The sequence below is a fragment of the Boleophthalmus pectinirostris genome, unplaced genomic scaffold (assembly GCF_026225935.1).
Source record: "Boleophthalmus pectinirostris isolate CB_2022bp ecotype Guang Dong unplaced genomic scaffold, ASM2622593v1 HiC_scaffold_17, whole genome shotgun sequence".
Taxonomy (NCBI): domain Eukaryota; kingdom Metazoa; phylum Chordata; class Actinopteri; order Gobiiformes; family Gobiidae; genus Boleophthalmus; species Boleophthalmus pectinirostris.
This window is the reverse complement of record NW_026571115.1, coordinates 4,815,501-4,823,522: the sequence shown is the minus strand read 5'-3', so window position 1 is coordinate 4,823,522 and position 8,022 is coordinate 4,815,501. Positions and strand designations below refer to the sequence as shown.

At 42.8% G+C, this 8,022-nt stretch overlaps 4 non-coding genes across 4 annotated transcripts; 2 read left to right on the top strand and 2 right to left on the bottom strand.

The window, feature by feature from the left end:
- Positions 1 to 1,261: 1,261 nt before the first annotated feature.
- On the bottom strand, positions 1,262 to 1,333 carry trnag-ucc (transfer RNA glycine (anticodon UCC)). The gene has a single exon. It is a non-coding gene; the product is annotated as a tRNA-Gly (tRNA).
- A 293-nt stretch (positions 1,334 to 1,626) lies between these two features.
- Positions 1,627 to 1,698, bottom strand: trnae-cuc (transfer RNA glutamic acid (anticodon CUC)). The gene has a single exon. It is a non-coding gene; the product is annotated as a tRNA-Glu (tRNA).
- Positions 1,699 to 6,313: 4,615 nt separating this feature from the next.
- Positions 6,314 to 6,385, top strand: trnaw-cca (transfer RNA tryptophan (anticodon CCA)). The gene has a single exon. It is a non-coding gene; the product is annotated as a tRNA-Trp (tRNA).
- Positions 6,386 to 6,736: 351 nt separating this feature from the next.
- trnak-uuu (transfer RNA lysine (anticodon UUU)) lies at positions 6,737 to 6,809 on the top strand. The gene has a single exon. It is a non-coding gene; the product is annotated as a tRNA-Lys (tRNA).
- Positions 6,810 to 8,022: the final 1,213 nt, after the last annotated feature.

Below are 8,022 nucleotides of genomic sequence, written 5' to 3'. Positions count from 1 at the left end.
TTTCTCTGTCTGGAATGTTCCACAGTGTGACATTAAACAGCTCTACTTTACATTTACTCAGATACAGGTGGTTTTAGAGCATAGTAACGGGCAGTGTTGGGTGTAACACTCTACAAAGACAGACACACCGGGAGCAGGAGGGGTCCGTCCAGAGGGCGCAGCAGGTGGGCACCCACGGCCCCAGGAAGCAGAGAAGTCCTGGCGTGAGGAGCTGTAAAACACGCCTCAAGTCTTTCCTGGACCCAGAAAGGCTTGAGGCCCGGTCGTGGCGCACAGGAGGAAGTGGGGGCCAGCGACACCCGGGGAGAGGTCTTTCGAGGGGATCCTACAGCACCAAAAGGCTGCCCTTCGTCCGCCAAGTTGAATCCCCCGGGCAGACTGACCCCACCTATTTACCTCTGAACAGCTTCACATCCTCTTGAACTCTCTCTTCAAAGTTCTTTTCAACTTTCCCTTACAGTTCTTGTCAACTCTTGGTCTTGTGCTGTATTCAGCCTTAGATGGAGTTTACCACCAAAAAGTAATAAGTAACGTAAAAAGTGACTTTTCATAGAGAATAACTAAAGTAACGGATTACTTTTTAAAGAAGTAATGAGCTTCCTCAACCTGGCAACGGGTAAACAAATGCTCAACTGCTGAATTGCCCTTTGGTATTACAGGCAATTGCTACGTTTACCTTCGTGAGGTGTGGAGCTCTCCATCTGTCCTTTCTCCTGCTGTCACCGCCGAGCCCGTCCTGACAGTGAGTCCTGTTTGAGTTCTGGTTTAGTCCTGGTTTACTACTGTTTTTGTCCTAGTTCAGTCCTGGAATCAATCCTGGGTTAGTCCTGGTTTAGTCTTAGTTCAGTCAGTGGCACTGTATTTATAAGTTGAATGGTTGCAAAGCAAGTGGCCATAAACCAGACCTAAATAATGAGTGGATAAAAGCAAACTTCAGGCATGTTAGCATGGTTAGCTCAGATGGTAGAACGCCCGACTTTAAGCAACAAAATTGGGTATCAGTGATTGCTTCGAGACTATTCAAAGAACCATGACTTACACAATGATTTCAGAAAACCGTGCCGAAATACATACTTTGTAAATGTTGTGCAGCAATACAGCAGAGATTGTGCTAGTCTCTGACAGTCAGCTGTCCTATTAGATTAAGTTAAGAGCTGTATATGTGCACTAGCTATGAAGAGTTCGTTTTGGAAGCAATGAATTCAACAGACACGTGTTTCCCCAAAATGCACGGAAATCACCATGATTCACAACCAAAGATTGCGATGGCCGGGAATCGAACCCGGGTCAACTGCTTGGAAGGCAGCTATGCTAGCCACTATACCACCATCGCGAGTTGAACAGCTTGTCACACAGTGGCATCACGTTCCATTCACGCTGACACCACAGTCTCCTCAAAGGGCCTCAAAGGCTGCTATGCTATCCACTATGCCACCATCACAAGGTGGAGGTGACATCACACAGTGACATCACAGTGTCCTCTCATAGTGGTATCGCAAGTCAGTGAAATGATATGGTGACTCCCTACAGACAAAAGCATATCAAAATCACAGATAGCTAGCAGTAGTAAGACAGAGAATGACTGAGTGCATATAAGCCACTACTGTTGATCCCAAAAGCTAGGAATTCCCATACCGGGAGTTGAACCCGGGCCGCCTGGGTGAGAACCAGGAATCCTAACCGCTAGACCATATGGGAAATTCTGGCTTTGACCTATTGGTCTCTTTACTAACAAAGTACAGAGACGATGCGTACTATGTTGAGGGGAACTGTGGCGCTCATCTCTGTTTCGACTGTCCCAAGCAAATAATTAGAGAACACCGTTTGGGTTTTGTCACTAGTTGCTTTCTTATGCTTAGCAGCAAATCCTATGAAAAAGTCAACAAGCAAAGCATATAGCCAGTATCACGGTAACCTCCCAGAAACCACCTGAAATGACCTCACAAAGTAACCCCCTTTGCTCGGCAGCGAGCAGAGAGCCCTTCTCCTGCGCCCAGTCCCGGTGTTGAAGAGGAGCATCGCCCATCGTCTCCCGCTGCTGTGCTTCCTGCGCCCTCCTGCCATCCTGCTCCTGGCCCTCCCCCTGTGGGCCTTGCTCTGGACGTCCTGCCTCTCTGTGGATCCAAGCACCACAGAGATGAAGATGCGGATGAGGAGGGAGACCCCAGCTACAAGAGACCGCGTCCTTCCTCCAGTTCCCCAGAGCCCGTCCCCTCCACATCTTCTGGGACGTCTGGAGGTTTCTCATGGTACTTCCGCCCCCTGCCCCCATACCCTGACTCGGACGATGACTGAATTCCGTCTCTGAGACTCTGGGCTTTGTAACATCATTTTGGCAAAATTTACCACCTTTAACACCGCCGAATTCATCTCTTGTACATAGTTTTTCAATTTATTATCTCAGCTGTGTGTTAAGTAGTAGTAGTAGTAACTTTGTGTGCCAAAATAATTTTTCATCTTTTGTGTGTTTCAAAAAAAAAAAAAGAGAGAGAAAGCAAGGAATAGTATGTAGGATTTCTAAAATCTTGAAAAGTCTTATAAGCAAAAAAAAAAAGTTAAACATGATCAGTAAGTAAATAGTAATAGATAAACATAATTTAAGCTACATTGTCACAGATGTCCTGCATATTACGCCTCGCATTCTACTCTGGGCATAGGTGGGCTAGAGGTGAGAAAGGTAGTGGGGTCGCAGGTGCGATTCCCGCTCGTTTGCTGTGTTTGTTTGTGTGTTGAAAGGGAAGGAAAACTATGTAGGAACATAACAGACACAGCATGAACAAATTCTCTAAATGTGCTCAATGACTAAATTCTAATTGAGAAAAAAGTCAATCTGATGCTTATTTGTAGTTTCCTGTATAGTACACCTTGCCTTGAATTTACTTTGAGCTGGTTCCACTCTGGTCATAGGAGGGTTAACTAACTCATTAATATTATTTTTAAAATAAAAAAATTAAAAATTAAATTAAATTTAAAAAAAAACTTAAAATCAATTTAAATATACTTACAATGAAATCCCTCACTGGAGGAAACATTTCCCTGTCTTCATTAAGAGATTTGTTTTTGTCTGCTCATTCAACAGTTAGTTGGACACTCAGTTTCTCTTTTTTTGTGGTTTTATTTTTTTAATTTTTCATAATTTGTAAGACGTGGAGACCTAGATTTGTTCACTAACTTGTCGGTTGGTGGGACACTCCCTAATTCTCCCGTTCGAGTTGTTGTTTTATGACTACATTGTACTACAAGTAGTACACAAATGAACAAATGTGTACTATATTGTAATGTTATACTCCTGTAAACAGATGTGGAGACTTGTGTTTGTCCATTCACTAGAGAATTAGTGGGACACTAAGTTTTCTCTCTTTTCTCTCTCTTTTTTTTTTCCCCAGTAATTGTAATTTAAGTTTAAAATGCAGAATTAGCACAACCATGGTATTTAGAATTAAACTGTTTACAATGCATGTGTATCTACGTGGCATTATGTCTTTCTGTAAACTGTACTTTTACTTTTACTTTATAATAATTTGTAATATGTGGAGATCTGGGTTTGTTCACTAAGTTTTGGTTGGTGGGACACTCCTTCATTCTCCCATTTAATTTGTTGTTTTCCGAATACCTTGTACTACAAATAGTATACAAATGTGTACTATATTGTAACGTTATACTCCTGTAAACAGTCTCTGTGGAGACTGTACTTTTACTTTATACTGATTTGTAAGATGTGGAGACTTGGGTTTGTTCACTAACTTGTCGGTTGGTGGGACACTCCCTACTTCTCCTGTTTAAGGTGAATTTTAACTGTGTGTTTACAAGATAAAACATTGTACTTGCTTTTTTGCACAGCGCCTCTGTTTTTCAGGATGGTTGTTCATTCAAACGAGGGCCTAAACCAAAGTGCATCGCTCTAATATTTGTGGATGAATTACACAGAAGGAGTGTAGATGCACACTTTCTCCCTAGTTCCATTAAAAGGGCTTTGATTGGGGGGGTGGGCCGCTGTGTAAGTTGATGTCTTATTATATATATGTCCAGAAGTATGTTCCAGTCAGATCCATCGTGTCCTGGTGAGTAAAGACCAATACTAACGTAATATTTGTATTAATTACTAAAGACCTTTGTTCACTTTTAAAAGAAAGGCACGTCGCTGATGGAACTGTCCAGGGTGTCGTCCACAAAGTGCAGTTAACCACCACCAGAGGGAGCCCTGATCGTAACATTGGAACACAAGGTATTCTGAGAAATGAGAGAATTAATGAAATAATGATAAATAATGAGTTTTGTACTTTTATTCCACTTTTAGGAGCCATAGTCATCGCCCTCTGCTGAGACGTATACAGCTGCAGTGGCTTGACTCGCTCCAGTCAGATGATCCACAGACTTCTGTAAGTTATTATCTGAAAATAATTTAAATCTGGGTGATAAAGTAGAATGTAAAATTACACTAAACATGTGTTTTAGGATCCAGAAAGTTTCCTGGAGTGTGACCCATCAGATGCTCTCGGCCACATGAGAGGAAGGGGTGATCGAGGCCTGGTCCAATAAGAGACTTGGCCCAACACAAGGGAGAAGGCCTTCAGTCTGTGTAATCTGCTGTTACTCTGACGTTCAGTCTAATCAAAACTGAAGCATCACTCCTGATGAAGATCTCCAGAGGAACAAGAAACTCCAACAGTGGTGAGAGAAAAGAACCTATACTAAATCTTTGCAGGTTTTTATAACAAGATTTTTACTGTCTGATCCCTGTGTTTATATTGTAACTGTGCAGGTGCTGAGGAGCACACTGGACCTGTGGATTTAATGGAGGAACAAAAAGAGACAAATGGTTTTTGGAGGACTCAAAAACAAGGGATGAAGCTCATATAGAAGACTAAACGCCTGGAGAAAAAGGACAGTGATGATGAGACGGACTACAGGAACGATGTGTGACATCTGGCCTCATGGTGACAACCAAGCAGATTATTGTGGACTTCAACTAAAACTACACTGCCTGAGCTGTGGGGAGGCCCAACAACACCTTTACTACTTGAGGAAACTGAGGAGCGCCAACATCCCCAGTGCACTAATGAGGAACTTCTACAACTGTGCCATCTGAAGTGTTCTGACATCTGGATTTTTTGTGTGGTTCTCCTGCTGCACTAAGGCCGACCTACACGCTCTCCGGCAGGTGGTAAAAGCAATGGGGAAAGTCACTGGGACAACTCTCCCACAGATCAGTAGCATCTATATGACCCGTGGTCTGCGTCACCGGCACCAGCCTACTCATCACCTTTTCCACCTGCTGCCCTCAGTTAGAAAGTACAGGTCCATAGACACCAGAACAACCAGACTGACCAACAGCCCGTATCCCCCGGCTGTGAGGCTGCTGAACACTGCCCCCTTTCCCTCTCTGCCTTTCTCCCATGGACAATAACCACATCCACCAATAAAATATCAGTGACCTGGACTTTGCATTGTTGCATTATTATATATGTGCTGCCCTGAATGTCCTTACTGTGCTAATGTTTACACTGGAGTTAGTACTTCAGGGGTTATTGGGTGGGGTTTTACACCTGTAGTATTGTGCTTCACATCAAAACTAATGCAGTGTTTGATGCTCTAAACTATTGCTTCCTATGAAAATGACAATAAAATCTCTTGAAGTTGAAATAAATAAAGATAATCTAAATTTATCCTTATTGCATAGAGTATTAACAGTATATTTATAATATTAAATATTTAACACTACGTGACTGGTGGGAATCTGCTAAGGTTGCAACTAAAAGTTATTATGGTGATCAATTCATCTTGTGATTATTCTTTCAATTAATCATTTAGTTGTTCATACGGTGAAGGCCCCAGCGGCGGCCGCGAGAGCCCAGGCCCGGCAGGGACTGTCCTGGGTCCCGGCGGTGGGTCTGTCTGTGTGTCTTTGACTCTGTTCTCGCCATTTCCTGTGTGGAGCTTTAGGCTAAAGTAGCAGCTGCCGCTAATCGTGGAGCTGCTCCGAGTTGACGCAGCAGGTTGACGTGACGTGAGTGACAGGACAGTTGTCCAATCACACTCCACCAAATAAACAGAGACTGTAATATCGTAAAGTTTGTGCCCTCAGCCCGAAGTGAAATCAATCAATCAATCAAAATCATTTTTAAATAGTAATAATAACGGTCTGTGCTGGGGGGTGGGGCACCAGTGGCCGCTAGGGGGGGCACGGCCCTCAAATGCCCCACCTTGCCGCCGACACCGATGACAACACGGCTACATCAGACTTCTGTCTTCACATAAAGATGTTCAACTGGAATGAAATGTGACATCACTGGCACTACAGCAGCTAGACTAAGACTCTGTGGCGCAACGGTAGCGCGTCTGACTCCAGATCAGAAGGTTGCGTGTTCAAATCACGTCAGGGTCATTAGATTTCTTGATTACTTTGGCAATTTTGTGCAGCAAAACAGCAGAGATTGTGCTAGCCTCTGACAGACAGATGTCCTATTAGATTATGTTAAGAGCTGTATATGTGCACTAGCTATGATTTCAGAAAACCATGTCGAAATAGATCAGTTGGGAGAGAGTTAGACTGAAGATCTAAAGGTCCCTGGTTCAACCCCAGGTTTCAGCAAATGTGGTATTTTCTGTGCTTCAGCTTCATGTTGCCATTCAGGATTTACACAACCGCACCTACCTTTTAATCTGAAGGTCCATGCCTCAAGTCCCTGTTCAGGCGATTCTAGATTTCCAAGAACAAGACTACACGAGCAAGAGAGCCTGGGTAGCTCAGTTGGTAGAGCATCAGACTTTTAATCAGAGGGTCCAGTGTTCAAGTCCCTGTTCAGGTGATTTTATATTTATAACAACAAGAACAGTTGGAAATATTCACTGCATGTAGGTAATAAACTGTGAAACTTCTCAATTGCTTCTTAAATGATTACAAACATTCGTAAAGCCAAACTTTTATGATACAAGAACAGACCACAGCTACTTAGGCACTGCAAAAGTTTGATATAATCTCGGGTTAACGGGCGGGTGCGGTGTTGTACTGCAGGTCTCCAAAAATGGAGCCGTGCAGGACTCTGCGCTGTAGGCTCCATTATGCAATAAATGAATCTTCAGTTCGTTACATAAAGAAGGAGGAAAATAACAAAAGGACGACAACACAAATAAGTTTTAAGAAGGATGTAAAAAGGGTTGCATCTGTCCTGTCTGAGAAAAGTGTATAAAGTTTGTGCTGAGGGGTTTTACAGCCTTAAAACAGATAGAATAACTGTAAAATATAAAGTAAAGACTACTTCGCGGATTTCACCTATCGCGGGTTATTTTTTAGAATGTAACCCCCACGATAAACGAGGGACACTGTACTCTCACCTCACAACCTGTGCACATGACCTCCCACTTGTCTCGACCGGGACAGAAAACGGAGAATTTCTTGTACAAGTCACTGTTAAATGTGCATTTGTGCTTCAGCATGTTACAGACTGACTGACTGTTTGTGTCTCGCTCCTTCTGAGTCACAGAGAACTAAGAGAGACGCTCAGTTTAATGTCCCCAATGAACGGTAATGAAAACCTGGACATTTGCATCACTTAAAAAAAAAAAACCCAAAAATCAGGATGCCCAGGACAAGACACAAAAAAACTGACATGTCCGAGGAAAAAGAGAAGTTTGGTCGCCCTAATCAGTTGTCTTGTTTAACACTGTGTGTAAGTGTGCTTATGTGAAACTCTCATACTTTTAAATGTCTTTTAATAAAGGTGATTGAAACATCTGTATCTGTATTTGAATAACACTTCTTCAGTGTTGTGTCTTGTTTTCATTTGTGGAGCGCCCCCTACATGTACAACCACAAACACTCTCTATGCTTTCTCACTTATCTTAACCTGCTGTTTGTATCCACGGAGAGATGATCACTTAATGTTCCACAGTATGGCCTTTTTTGGTTGTGGGTCCGTCACCTGCTTGTTTCTATGGAGATGTCATTGCTCTGCCTGGAATGTTCCACAGTGTGACATTAAACAGCTCGACTTTACATTTATTAAATTACAGGCGCTTTTA